Raw genomic sequence first — 15406 nt, 5'->3', positions numbered from 1 at the left:
AATAATCAGTGTGGTTGGAAAACAGATCTTAAATGGGTTTTCCCACAAAGTACATTTTAAGTCAACAGATCTTGGAATGAAAATAAGTTCCACAATTAAATGTGTTACAAAAAATACCAAGGTTACTTACCTGTAGCCAGTTTTTCCACAACACATGACAGCACACCTGAGAAGGGGATGCGTCTACCAAGGACAAGAAACCTACTTTAACAACAGGGTGGCACCTCTCCCCCGCATCAGTTGGGTTACAGATCATGAGAGGGCCTCCAAAAAATTATATACATAACTGACACCTCAATAAAACACCCAATCAATAGCGGCGAGAAAAGTGGGGGGGGGGGGGATTACGGGTGCTGTGATGGGTTCTGGAAATAACGGCTAGCAGTAAGAATCCTTGGTGTTTGACCTTCACCAATGAAAGCACACCTGAGAGAGATTTATGGAGAAACGAAACATGGGACCACCTCTTGCAGAACTCTTCTACCAAAGGTCCAAAGGTTAAGTCAGCAAAGGAGGATAGATTCAGTCTGTAGTGTGTAAAGGAAACCTGTCACCAGAAAGAACGTTTTGGGCATTAAGGCTCACTCCACCAGAGCTGTAGCAGCTTCCTTGGCAGAGAAAGCAGAGGTAGTGATTGATCAGATTTGTAAGGCAGCTACCTGGTCCTCACCCTCTACTTTAAAGAGAACCAGTCACCAGAAATAATGCTGTTATCCTGCAGGTTAAGGGTATGTGCACACATTGCAGATTTTGATGCGGATCCGCAGGGTTTTTGGACGTGCGGAATTACATCAAATTCGCAGTGTAGTGCACAACCAATGTTAGTCTATGTGAAATTGACATTTGGTGTGCACATGCTGCTGAAGAAAATGAGCGGAATCGCAGAGTTTTTTTTTCCGCAGCATGTTAATTCTTTTTGCGGACCTGCAGCGTTTCTGCACCCACTGACTTCCATTGTGTCAGGGTATTCCACAGCAAAACCGCAGGTTTAAAAACGTTCTGCGGTTTTGCTGCGGATGTGCCGGCGAGAAACGCTACAGATCGGGAGGGGGAGGAGTGTGTGGGCGGAGACAGTGTGTGGGCAGAGACTGTGTGCGAGTGGAGAAGATGTGCATGTCTGCGGGGCTGTGTGTCTGTGCAGAGAAGATGCGAGTGTGAGTGTGTGTGTGTGTGTGTGTGTGTGAGTGTGAGTGTGTGTGCGCGCGTGCATGCATCGTCCGATGGTACTAGTCCTATTCACCTATGCCTGCTACAGTGTCAGCTAGCCAGATGATGGGACAGTAGTAGTCCCATCATCCGGCTACTGTGTTCAAGTGTAAAAAAAAACAAAAAACACATAAACACATATACACATACAACATACAGTATATACTCACCAATCACGTAGTCCCTGAAGCCCTTGATCACCAGGAAAAATAAAAATAAAAAAATAACAATATACTCCCTGACCCGATGGAGATGATGCGACCGCTCTCCAGGGGCTCCGGGATACAATGACACAAGGTATCCTTCCGCACTGTATCCCTCGGCCGCTGTGAGTACAGTATAGTCCATACTGTCACTTGTGGCACTGCTGCATGGGAAAATTCTCACATGGCAGTGTCATAAAGTGAGAGGCCATTGAACCCTCAGTGATAACACTGCAGGAGCCATTGTCTCCTGTCACAGGGAGTATTGTGTTGGTTTATTATTTTAAAAAATTTTCAGGAGATCGAGGGTGTCGCATGGATTGGCCGAACAATAAATATGGCAAAACTGTGTGGCGTTTTATTTAATTAAAATACTTTATTCTGCGTGTGTGCGTGTGTGTGTGTGTGTGTGTGTGTGTGTGTTTATGCAACCCTTTCACTACTATAGGATTAGTAATGGATAGCAATGGATAGGTTTCTTATTGACGCCTCTCCATTACTAAGCTGGCTTTATGTCACCTTACAATTCAAACCCCAACTATTACCCCATATGCCACCGCTACAGGGCAGTGGGAAGAGAGAGGCTAAGTGCCATTTCTGGGGGGGCTGAGTGCTGGTGTTTGTAGCCGGCTAGGGGCCAATATCCATGGTCCCTTCCTAGGCTATGAAAATCAGCCGGCAGCTGTTTGAATAGCTTTTTCTGGCTATTAATTATAGGGGGACCCCACATCATTTTTTGGGGGGTCCCCCTATTTTAATAGGTAGTAAAATACAGCTGCGGCTGATATTCATAGCCTGGGAAGATCCATAGGCATAACCCCTTCCCAGGCTAGAAACATCACCCCCCCAGCCGTCTGCTTTCCCTCTCTGGCACAGAAAATTGTGCAGGAGCTGCCATTTCTTCATTTTCTTTTTTATGTATATTAAACAGGTATTGAGTTTAAGGGTGGGGGTCAAACTTGTGAGAAACTCGCACCTCAATACCCGGCACTGCCGCCATCAGTCGGGACCGGAGCACGCGGCTGCATGTATTTCTATGTAGCTGAACACTTGAGTGCCGGGTATTGAGGTGCGAGACTTGTGAGAGCTTCTCGCAAGTGTGACCCTGGCTCAACGCAGTGTGTGTGTGTGTGTGTGTGTCTGTCTAACTCTTTATGTGCCATTTTTATTATGTTTATTACTAAACATCGGGCTTGGTATTATCTATCTATAGATCTATCTATTATCTATCTTTCTGTGTGTAAACATTATTCTTCAATGTAGTATGTAAATGAGGAGGTTGGACAAGAAATTACATCACAATTCTTTTTTTTTTTCTGTTCAATTATAGATCTTTATTTAGCTTTCAAAAACGCATACAAATCCGCATGAAAATCCGCATCAAGAACGTGCGGATTTTTACCTGTGTTTTCTGCCAAGAGATACAGATTCTGTGCAAAAAATTCCACAGGAAAATCTGCAACGTGTGCACATGCCCTAACAGCGTTATTATGCTGCCTGGTGCCTGCATGCAGCCGAATGCAAAGGGGAGAAAATTATCTTTTTTCTCTCCACCAGCACTTGGTATTCAGTCATAGAGGCGGGGCCGGTTCAGTCACCGCTCTGAATATACCAAGCGGCTGCTGTAACCGCGCCGCTGACCCGGACTGAGGCCTCTCTGAGTACACAGAGCGGTGACTGAACCGGGCCCACGCTCATGACTGAATGCTGGCGGGGAGAATAAAGATCATTTCCTCTTCGCTGCATTCATCTGCATGCAGGTGCCGGACAGCATCATCACACGGTTAACCTGCAGATTAATCCCACATCTGTAGGTTAACAGCATTAGTTCTGGTGACAGGTTCCCATTAAAATGATCTCCCCCCGTCAATATTCTGTGTTCAGTCATGGGGGTGGGGGCTGTGCTGGTTCAGTCATGCTTTCAGTACACAGAGTGGCAAGTGTAGCCACGCCCCCGATTGACACTGGCTCCACATTGCAGCCAGATGTCAGTCAGGGCAGGGGGCCCGGTTACAATGGCCGCTCTGTATTCAAAGAGCGGTGACAGAACCAGCACCGGCGCCACCCCCTTGGCTGAACACCAAATGATGGAGTGGAGAATAAAGATTAAATTTTCTCCCCATTGCATTCGGCTAAGTGCAGGCTCATAACGCTGTTAACCTGCAGATTAACCGCATATCTGCAGGTTAACAGAGTTATTTCTGGTTCCGGTTCATTTTAAAAGTAGAGAGTGAAGACCAAGCATTGGCCTTACAAATCTGATAAAAGCGATACCTCCGCTTTCTCTGCCCAGGAAGCCGCCAGGGCTCTGGTGGAGTGATCCTTAATGTGACTGGAGCACAGCTAGCAGAGTGGGCTAAACTAATGGACTCCCTGATCCACCTTGCGATGGTACTCTTTGATACCCTGTACCCCTTTCTGCTACCCTGAAAGGCTACAAACAAGGACTTTTCCTCCACTGACTAGTTATAGACGTACTCTAATATAGACATGCTCTTCTAACATCAAGATAGCAAAAAAATATTTCCTCCCTTGAATTCCAAGGCTTATTATAGAAGGAGGGCAGGAAGGTAGGCCAAAGCAGGTCTCAATATAATCCTGTCCTCATATACTTGGGTATACGGAGGGTTTATTGAAAGGGCCTGGATATTGCTCACCCTGCGAGCAGAGGTCAGTGCTAACAACATAATAGTTTTAAGGGTAAGATACCATGCTTAACAGACAACTCCTGTAAAGGCACAAATCAATCTTTAGTCTATGTCTCCAGTACTCCACTTAGTTTCCATTTGGGAACTCTTGAAATTGGGACTGGCCTGGATCTGTCACAGGATTTTATAAACCTTGATACCCACTTATTAGCCACGAGATATAATCGTATAATGCATCCATGGCTGAAACCTGAACCTTGGGGATAATAGTAGCCAACCCTAGCTCAAATCTCCTCTGAAGAAACAGTAGAATTCAACAGACTTGAGCCTTCTTTCCCAAAGCTTTCCTTGAAAATTCGAGAAATTCTCTCCACGTCATGACGTAAATTTTTGTTTAGAGGCTTCTACTCTTTAACAAAGTGAAGACTAACCTCAAAGAAAAACCTTTCGGACTCCGTATTGCCCTCTCAAATTTCATGCTGCTAGATGGAAGCCCTTCACTTGAGAGTGGCATACTGGACCCATAGAGAGAAGGTCCAGGATCTCTGGCAGGATCCCTGGATCTGACACCGACATTATCCTCAATAGGGAAAACCAAGGTGTTTTTGACCAGAATGCAGCCATCAGACTCACCTTGAGAATCATCTTCTAGACTGCTGGTATAATTTCTATTGGAGGAAAGGCATATGCAGTCCTGATGTTTCAAGGAATCAGAAGGGCATCTACCATATAAGGGTTTTGTGAACATAATTTTTTCACTTTCCTGTTCAGTTTGTCGGCAAACAAGTTTATTTCTGGCAACCCCCAGGAGTGAACTATCCGCTAAAAACACGGAGTTTAAGGTCCATTCCCTTGTTTCAAAAGTCTGACAGTGTTCTCTGCCCCTTTATGTGCAGCGCTGTTAGGGACAGGAGGTGTTACTCTGCCAGCTAGAAGAGTTTGTTTGCTGCTTCCATTAGGGAGTGGGACCTTGTACCCCCCCTAGTGGTTGATTTTCACCACTGTAGCCCAGTTGTCTGACATGACACGGACATGGCGACCAAGGAGGGAAGAAAGTTCTTTAGAATGCTTTCTACGACCCACAACTCTTTCATGTTTGACCCCTGTAGAAGAGTGACAAAGAACCTTGAATTGTGTGATCTCTGGTGTGCTCCCCAACCTGAATTGCTCACATCAGTTGTGATCATGTTGCTCACCGGCTTTATCCATTGGACTCCTGATGTTAGGTTTACCCTGCTTGTCCAACACAAGTGGGAGTTTCTGGTTTCTAAAGAAAGCTTTGATGATTTCCCCACTACCAGGAAGTCATCTAGGTAAGGAACAATAATTGTGTTCCAGACACGAAGGAAGGCAGTCATCTTGGCTATTACCTTGATGAAGATTCTTAGAGCCATCGACCGAATGGAAGAGCTATGAATTGGTGATGCCCGATTTCCCCCATATGTGAAAGGCAAATCTCAGGTACTTTTGAAGGTCTAGATGAATCTGGATGTGATAAAAAGCATCCTTTAAGTCGACGACCGGCATGAAAGTTTCATGGCCCTGCTTGCAGATCTCATTTGAACAGTGTGATTTTTATTATCCACCGGTTTAAGTTCTTCAGATTGATAATGGTTCTGAACGAGCAGCGTTTTTTTGTTTTTTGTTTAAAAAAAAATAAAAATGTGTGTGTGTGTGTGTGTGTGTGTGTGTGTGTGTGTGTGTGTGTGTGTGTGTGTGTGTGTGTGTGTGTGTGTGTGTGTGTGATAATATCCTCTTCCCTTTTCTTCCTCTGGAACCTTGCACAAAACCTTGCAACGCATCTTAGTTTCTGCTGCCCGTGCGTACAACGAAGCCCACCATGGATGGCACTTCTAGAGAACTGAACTAAAAGATGTTTAACTCATTCCTGCCGCGGCCCTTTTTCGTTTTTGTGTTTTTGTTTTTCGCTCTCCTCCTTCCCAGAGCCATAACTTTTTTATTTTTCCGTCAATATGGTCATGTGAGGGCTTATTTTTGGGCGGGCGAGTTGTACTTTTGAATGACACCATTGGTTTTACCATGTCTTGTACTAGAAAACAGGAAAAAAATTCCAACTGCGGTGAAATTGCAAAAAAAATGCAATCCCACACTTGTATTTTGATTGGCTTTTTTGCTAGCTTCACTAAATGCCAAAACTGACCTGCCACTATGATTCTCCAGGTCATTACGAGTTCATAGACACCTAACATGTCTAGGTTATTTTTTATCTAAGTGGTGAAAAAATTCCCTCAAAAAATGCGCCATTTTCAGATACCCGTAGCGTCTCCATTTTTCGTGATCTAGGGTTGGGTGAGGGCTTATTTTTTGTGCGCCGAACTGACGTTTTTAATGATACCACTTTTGTGCAGATACGTTCTTTTGATCGCCCGTTATTGCATTTTAATGCAATATCGTGGCTACCAAAAAAAATAAATTCTGGCATTTCTAATTTTTTTTCTCGCTACGCCGTTTAGCAATCAGGTTAAAGCTTTTATTTATTGACAGATCGGGCGATTCTGAATGCGTCGATACCAAATATGTGTAGGTTTGACTTTTTTTATTTTGTATGGGGCGAAAGGGGGGGGGTGATTTAAACTTTTATATTTTTTTATTTTTTTTCATATTTTTAAAAACATTTTTTTTTACTTTTGCCATGCTTCAATAGCCTTCATGGGAGGCTAGAAGCTGGCACCACTCGATCGGCTCTGCTACATAGCAACGATCATCAGATCGCTGCTATGCAGCAGGAATGCAGGCTTGCTATGAGCGCCGACCACAGGGGGGCGCTCACAGCAGGCCGGCATCAGTAACCATAGAGGTCTCAAAGACCTCTATGGTTACCATCTTGATGCATCGCCGACCCCCAATGATGTGACGGGGGTCGGCGATGAGCTCATTTGCGGCCGCGCGGCCGGAAGCGCCGGTTAAATGCCGCTGTCAGCGTTTGACAGCGGCATTTAATAGGTTAATATCGGCGGGTGAAACGCGATTTCACCCGCCGCTATTGCGCACACATGTCAGCTGTACAAAACACCTGACATGTCGCGACTTTGATGTGGGCTCAGCGCCGGAGCCCACATCAAAGCAGGGGACCCGACATGCGCCGTACTAGTACTGCACGTCGGGAAGGGGTTAAAATACAAAAACAGAAAATGTTTTACCTCACAGAAAGAATCATCTGTGATCCCATGCAGTAATGTCTGTATACTATATTTTGTGTCCTCCCCTGCCCAGGAGATGTGGTATTATCAGACCATGCTCCCGCAAGGTCAGAAACAGCCATTACACAGTACATAGCAGGGGCACATTTCTAAGATTTTCTCACTAAAGGAACATTTTTTTAACACATTTAATTGTGGAACTTATTTTTATTCTAAGATCTATTGTTAGAAATATTTTAAGTTCGTTGGAAAAGCCCTTTAATGCTATATTTACATATGCAGATTCACGGGTTCCTAGGAACATTGTTCTCATCAAACCTGACCAGTGTCAAGAGGCGGCCATCAGCAACAGATAGCAAAACGTCGAGAGAAATGATTGATAAATATGCTTAGAAATAATTGTTAATGGCAGCGCATCGTCCAATGTAAACGGGACATAGCCTGTCATTGTTCTCAGCAGCACATGTGCAATGAGCGATCCCTTACCAATCTTACTGTGCATATGGGCAGTGCGGTCGGTACAGGCAAGTAAACAACCAACAATAGGCAATCGTTTCACATGTCTGAAATAAGCATAACAATCCTAAGAAAGATAAACATGAAATCGGCCATGGGGCATTGTGTAGATCCAAAATCTGCTATTCAGAGTTGTTATTCAAGCCAAAATAAAAAGATGGCACACACTGACTACATGACAAGGTTGACATTCCAAGGCAAAAAGGGTCCATTACTAACCAGTTGCAACTTTAACTAAAACTGAACAGTCAGTGAAAAGTAGTGTACTACATGAGATTTTAATTATAAAAAAGGGCACAAGTTAAATGACTCAATGCTGCAAATGCACAGCTGGCTGCTGCATGAATAATGACAAAGCAGAAGGTGGTTTAAAAAAGTTCAGCCTTAATTTCTAACCAAGTCCTGCACCAAAACTGCATGTTCGTAAAAAGAATTGTGCACAGCACCTAAAAAGTAGCTATAGCTTATGTCCCCCAGAACCAGCACACTAGATGCATAACAAACACAAGTGGCAATTCTTAAGGGTGGTGTCAGTTTGTAGGGGAAAAAAGTAGAATTACATGATAGATAGATAGATAGATAGATAGATAGATAGATAGATAGATAGATAGATAGATAGATAGATAGATAGATAGATAGATAGATAGATAGATAGATAGATAGATAGATAGATATTTATTATATATATATATATATATATATATATATATATATATATATATTTTTTTTTTTTTACCAAAAATAGCGGAATATGCACCAAAATTGTATGTACGGTGCTCATGAACTCTGGCACTCCATATTTATAAAATGTTGCATGTTAATGATAAATTTGCTAAAAATTAAGCCAGTGCAACTTTTTAAGCACAGTTGTACATTTCTCAATGCTAGCCAAGAAAAAGAGAATAATGTGTCAAATCAATTAACGTAATTGTGACATTTTATGCATGTTAATTGCAACAATTTCCAGTGTTAGAAAAGAGAAGGAGATCACTGTGTGAAATGTCAGTTTATGCAGGTTTTTGTGCAAATTGTGACATTTTATACATGTTGTAAGTGGCTATAACAGAAATATATTTGTTATGTTTTAAGACATCCAAGACAGTTGAAAATGCAATATTTTTGCAACTTATGTAGCCAAGTAACCATACACCTTTCCTCGACATAAATTTTGGCATTCATACAAAATACATAAAAAATGAGGTTATGAAATCGGGGAAAAAAAAAAAAAACCTGACAAACGGGACTTTGCAATTTGCATAAAAACGGCACAAAGGCAATAAAAAAAAATGTCTCCAGTGGCTATAACTTTTTTTCCCAAAAAATTGCATCATGTTTTAGGTATGGCTTTTTTCCCCTCAAATATTTTCCACTATGATAATTTGTAGAGAGGAAAAAAACAAAACAAAAAAAAATGTGATAAATAAGGGCTGGTATATTTCCATAAAAAAGCTTGTGAAAACCATTTATTACATGGCATTTCTTTTCCTGCAAAATAGTAAAAAAAAATGTTACCAATCCCTTTGTGTGAAGGACGTTTAACTCAGACAAACTATAAAATACCAACCTGAACTTTTTTCTTTATAGGACATTTTACGTAATTATATAATAGGGATCTCTTCCCATTTTTCTCATGTCCATACAAGGCATGCAGACGCACCTCTTGCTTTAGCGCACACTAACCAAACAGCCAATAAATACAAGGTTCTGGTGAGAGTGACAGAGCTCCGGTACATACAAGGGACAAAGCATGGTAAACAGTAGGAATTGCTTTATTCATAAAAGGCAGCTTTACAAAGGGCTCCATAAAATAGAGACATTTAGTAACACAATTATTCAGTGAAATTCAGGCAACATTATTAGATTTAGCAAACAAAAGCGTTTCTTTCTCCCCACTCTCCCTTGGTATTCAGTTAACATCTTCACCAGAAAGTATGCCCTTTATTTTTTTGCATGTTATGTTTACAAACACAGCTTTGTATTATAGATCCAGCAATACAATGCATCCATTCAGGGAGAATAGCAATTATCTCATCCCAGTATCACATTATATAGAAAGCAAACCTGTCCCCAGAACCACTAGTAAATGATGTATGGAAGCCTTATACTATATACTAGTACACAAAATACTGCTCTGTTCAGACATGTGACAGGATATTTATTTAATCTCTAATTACATCAGATTTTTTTTCTGGGCATTTCACAATAAACGTAGCAGAAAAGACTTTGGGAAAGGGGTTAAAATAAAATAGCCAAGTAAGTTGCCAAATAAACTCATCATTCGCACTCAAGTCAAACAGTGGTCACATTTTTCAACCAGAATAAGAAATTAAAATGTTTCAAGCTCTTTTCAGCAAAACAAAAAAGCATTTGTAGCACATTCCTAATGCCTTGAGGCAGGTGTTTAGCTGAAGAAAGATACCATTTTAATCTTTAAGGAAGATCACAAGCAATGACTGCCGTTTTCACACATTTTGAAGTCTTAGGCAATCACACACATAAAGGAAACCCCCTAAATGCTTCAAAATAAAATGTGCCCCCCCCCCCTTTTGTGCACCAAAATATATAGTTTTAACTTGCTAACTGTATAATTCTATTATAACTATTCATAAAAAAAAGTGACATGGAAATGTTGAATTGTAAAATTATCCCTAAGCAAATTATTTTATTTAGTATGGACAAATAAATAGTTGTGCCAAAGGATACAAATTAAATGTATTAATATGCATGTTGCATTAATAAATATCCCGATAAGTAACCAGAACTTGTTCTTTGACATTCATAAATACACACGTCACAGGTTATACACAGATAACTATTATCCTTAGGCTAGGTAGTACTTAATTACTCCAATTATATCTCTGCTGTTCTTGGAAGGAGCATATTACCAAACTACAATGATAATGTTCAGCAGTTACCAAGAACTCTTCCAATCAGTATAGTTCCCAAGCGAGGAGGAGTTTTTTGTTGTTTTTCCTTTTTTCATGCAGGTATCAATATACAGCTAGAACCGCACATGCAGTGTTAACTGTGCAGCGTAAATTGACCAATGCTGCAGTGAAATGTACAAAATGCATTTCTGCAAGTAAGTCAACAGCAGATTTTGCTAAGGCCACAATCACACATCTGTGCAATAAGTCCATGTGCTGTCCATTTTCTCAGGCATCACACCGACCCATAGTTTTATTGAGTCATACACACATCAGTTTTAAAAGCGGTCCGAGTCTCCGGTTCACGAGACTCATGCCCACTTGTCATCCGTTTTGTAGAGCAGACTCTGTCATTAAAGTCAATGGGAATTCATATAAAACAGACTTTGTACTTCAGGGATCCATCTGCGTTTCAACAGCTTTTAATGGGTTAGTCTTGTACCTAAAACATCCTTGCTAAATATCTATTTTTAAACCTTAATAACTTTGTAATTAGGTTTATTATAAAATTCCCTACTCCTCCTTATTCTGCTAACCCCCAAATGTTTTTTTGTTTGTTTTTTTTTTAACTTCACCTTTTGTTTTGTTCGAGAGGAGTCTCAAAGAAGACACCGCAGGAGGCTGGGACTGCACTCACTTCTCTGCATCATCTATCACCCCTCCTGGAACAGGAGATCATCAGGGGACGATGCTGCACTTACTACAGTTCGTTTCTTTCTTCACCTCACTCGGAAGAGGTCCTGGACCTATGGCGATAGACTCTGTAGGAGAGTTGGCGCAACGCTGGCACTCTCTCCATTGCAGCTTTTAACTGTCAAACAAGATGTAGTCAAGAGGCAAAGATAGAAGTTGGGCGAGTGACACCAGCACTGCTTCTAGCATCGCCCTCAAATAGTCAGTGGGAGGCGCTGGTGACACTCAGCTTTTATCGTCACCCCTGATGTCTATTCATTTGAGGGCAGTGCTGTGCTAGTGTCACTCACTGATTCTATTCTATCTCCATCCCTTTACGATAGATAGAAGCTGCGGTGACAAGAACAATAGCAGAGTGCTGGCACTGCGCTCACATCTCCCGCAGCTTCTATCTACGTCCTGGAAGGAGAACATCTTCAAAAGAGTCCTCAAATGAAACATCACAAGAAGTGAGGTAAAAAAAATAAACACACTTAGAGATTAGCATGATAGAAAGAACTGTAGGATACATTATAATAAAGCTGATTACAAAAGTTCACAGGGTGTACAAATAGACATTTAGAAAGGACATTTTAGGTGCCAGACCTCCCCATTAATTGATCCATTGCAAAGATTCAATGGATAGCTTAAAGTTCAGACAGAGTCTACCCGCTTCGGGGTAAATTAAAAAAAAAAAAAGCACTGCACTTCGCAATGCAACATTGCGGCGCACCGATGCATACTGTGGAAGCGCCGCACAACGGGGGCAGCAGATGCTGTTTTTCAACGCATCCGCTGCCCCATTGTGAGGTGCGGGGAGGCGGGGGCGGAGTTCCGGCCGCGCATGCGCGGTCGGAAAAGACGGTCTCGACGCACCAAAAAACGTTACATGCAACGTTTTTTGGTGGCGACGGTCCGACGCAACCGTCGCACGATGGTTGCGACGTGTGGCAATGCGTCGCACTGCGTCGCTAATGCAAGTCAATGGAGAAAAAACGCATCCTGCAAGCACTTTTGCAGGATGCGTTTTTTCTACAAAACGACGCATAGCGACGTGCAGTGCACGACGCTAGTGTGAAAGTAGCCTTAGTTATTAAAAGAAGCTGAAAAAGCCAAGAAAAATGCACAGCAAGTCCTTTTGACATTACTGTGCATATATTCATTCTTTTAATGTTTATTAGGTGCTTTTTTCAGGTGGATTTAAAGCGGAAAACACCTGGAAAAGATGCCATTGTGCGCAAACATTTAAGATTTTCCATTGTGGAAGCAATGTATTAAAAACAGCAATCTACTGTGCATTAGCGGACCAAAGACTTGACAGGGATAGATAAGAAATTATTCTAAGGTCTTTGAAACATGGTCCATGTACAGACCATGATGTAAGGACTGGCCGCATGTCTTCTAATGTAAATTTAACAGGCGCATAAGCAAATATAAGGCTAGGTTCCCATTGCGTTAGGGCAATCCGTTTAGCGCTAAGCGCTAGCGGATTGCGCTAACGCAATGTCTTTTAAGGGGTCGCGTTAAACGTCCCCGCTAGCGCAGATCCCCGATCTGCGAGAGCGGGGAACGGACCTCGGACCTGCAAGCAGCGTCCGAGGCGCGCTACAAAAGAACAGCACATCGCTAGCGCGTGCCGAAAATGACACGCGTTAGCAATGCGCTTTAACATTGCCGGCAATGGGAGCGCTAACGGACGCGTTGCACGGCGTTAATTTCGCCGTGCAACGCTGTCCGTTAGCGCTCACACTAAAACGCAATGGGAACCTAGCCTTAGGCAGTGAAGTTCAGGTCAGGGGACCCACAGGTAGTCCGTGCAACTAAAGCTGAATTCACAGGTCCACATATCACGGTTCACCTGACAAGATTACAAACAACAATGTGGTGTCAAAGATTTCTAAAAGAAAAATTAAAACATACTTCTAATTGCTCTGTAATAAATATTTAGTCAGCCAATCGTAAAATAAACTCATTTACTTCTTGTCACTTAAATGCCATTTAAATGGAAATCATTTTAAAGTATGCCTAATAATTATAAATGGGTAGGGCAGGGCCTCTCAATTCCGCTTCAGAAGTGGAAAGACACTGACACATGCTGGACAGGAAACTTGCAAAGGCAACCATCCAATGCCTGGCAGGTGGCATGCATGCGTTCTAGTGACTATAACAGGACACTTACAGGATACCTGCTTGATGTCAAATGGGTGCCTCAGCAACTGTCAAGTCTAGAGTGTGGCACCACATCGCCACTCCCGATGCAGATATGAGAGGTGTTGCATAACCCCTTTAAAAGTCGATCCTGAGGATATAATGGACACTTCCATTAGGATCATGCTAGCAACTGGCAGTAAACAATTTTCTAGAAGCAAGCAACCAATAACCATTAAGCAGGGCACACATTTTGCATACTTTGTTATCAATTTTACAGACGATAAATTTGCAACAATTTATAGTACCAGCAAAGTGGATAAGTTTTATCTTAAAGGGAATCTCTCAGTAGGATCAAGCTGTTTATATGGGCATGTAGGTCATAGGAAGATGAATAAAATGGCACCTTGATAATTGTAATCCATTGCCTTATTCCGGGGAAAGTAACATTATATATATATATATATATATATATATATATATATATATATATATATATATATATATATATATATATATACACATATATATATACACACACACACACACACACACCGTATATACTCGAGTATAAGCCGACCCAAGTATAAGCCGACCCCCCTAATTTTGCCACAAAAAACTGGGAAAACTTATTGACTCGAGTATAAGCCTAGGGTGGGAAATGCAGCAGCTACCGGTGAATTTCAAAAATAAAAATAGATGCTCCATACCGTTCATTATGGCCCCATAGCTGTGCCATATAAAGCTGTGCCACATATAATGCTCTGCACCGTTCATTATGGCCCCATAGCTGTACCATAGAAAGCTGTGCCATATAGTGCTCTGCACCGTTCATTATTGCCCCATAGCTGTGCCATATAGTGCTCTGCACCGTTCATTATTGCCCCATAGCTATGCCATATAGTGCTCTGCACCGTTCATTATTGCCCCATAGCTGTGCCATATAGTGCTCTGCACCGTTCATTATTGCCCCATAGCTGTGCCATATAGTGCTCTGCACCGTTCATTATTGCCCCATAGCTGTGCCATATAGTGCTCTGCACCGTTCATTATTGCCCCATAGCTGTGCCATATAGTGCTCTGCACCGTTCATTATTGCCCCATAGCTGTGCCATATAGTGCTCTGCACCGTTCATTATTGCCACATAGATGCTCCATATAAAGCTGTGCCATTGCTGCTGCTGCTGCTGCAATAAAAAAAAAAATGACATACTCACCTCTCTTGCTTGCAGCTCCTCAGCATCCTGTCCCGGCGTCTCTCCGCACTGACTGATCAGGCAGAGGGGGGCGCGCACACTATATGCGTCATCGCGTCCTCTGACCTGCACAGTCAGTGCGGAGAGACGCCGGGAAGATGGAGCAGCGCCCGGCGTGTGGAACGCGGACAGGTGAATATGTAATACTTACCTGCTCCCGGCGTCCCGCTCCTTCCCCCGGACAGCTGGTCTTCGGTGCCGCAGCCTCTTCCTCTATCAGCGGTCACCGTTACCGCTCATTAGAGAAATGAATATGCGGCTCCACCCCTAAGGGAGTGGAGTCCATATTCTTTTCTCTAATGAGCGGTCCCACGTGACCGCTGAACAGGGGAAGAGCTGCGGCACTCGGAGACCGTGGGACTGCAGGGACAGCACCAGGAGCCCCGGAAGCAGGTAAGTATGCCTCAGCGCCCTCTCCCCCTCACCATCCGACCCTGCCGCCGACCGTGACTCGAGTATAAGCCGAGAGGGGCACTTTCAGCCCAAAAATTTGGGCTGAAAATCTCGGCTTATACTCGAGTATATACAGTGTGTGTGTGTGTGTGTGTGTGTGTGTGTGTGTGTGTGTGTGTGTGTGTATATTATACATACACATATTCAGGGCTATGGCCCACACACTGCATGAGAATCAGCCTCCAGAGATTATTTTACATGAAAGGAGGAGTTACC

The 15406-nt window shown here is 42.7% G+C and overlaps 1 protein-coding gene across 8 annotated transcripts in view; it reads right to left on the bottom strand.

Moving 5' to 3' along the window:
* The window catches only part of TCF12 (transcription factor 12), a 358827-nt gene that overhangs the window by 331047 nt on the left and 12374 nt on the right, over positions 1-15406 (bottom strand). The gene's annotated exons all lie outside the window — the stretch shown is intronic.

The sequence above is a fragment of the Ranitomeya variabilis genome, chromosome 5 (assembly GCF_051348905.1).
Source record: "Ranitomeya variabilis isolate aRanVar5 chromosome 5, aRanVar5.hap1, whole genome shotgun sequence".
Classification (NCBI taxonomy): Eukaryota; Metazoa; Chordata; class Amphibia; order Anura; family Dendrobatidae; genus Ranitomeya; species Ranitomeya variabilis.
The sequence above is the reverse complement of the archived record's forward strand: the minus strand, read 5'-3'. Positions and strand labels throughout refer to the sequence as shown.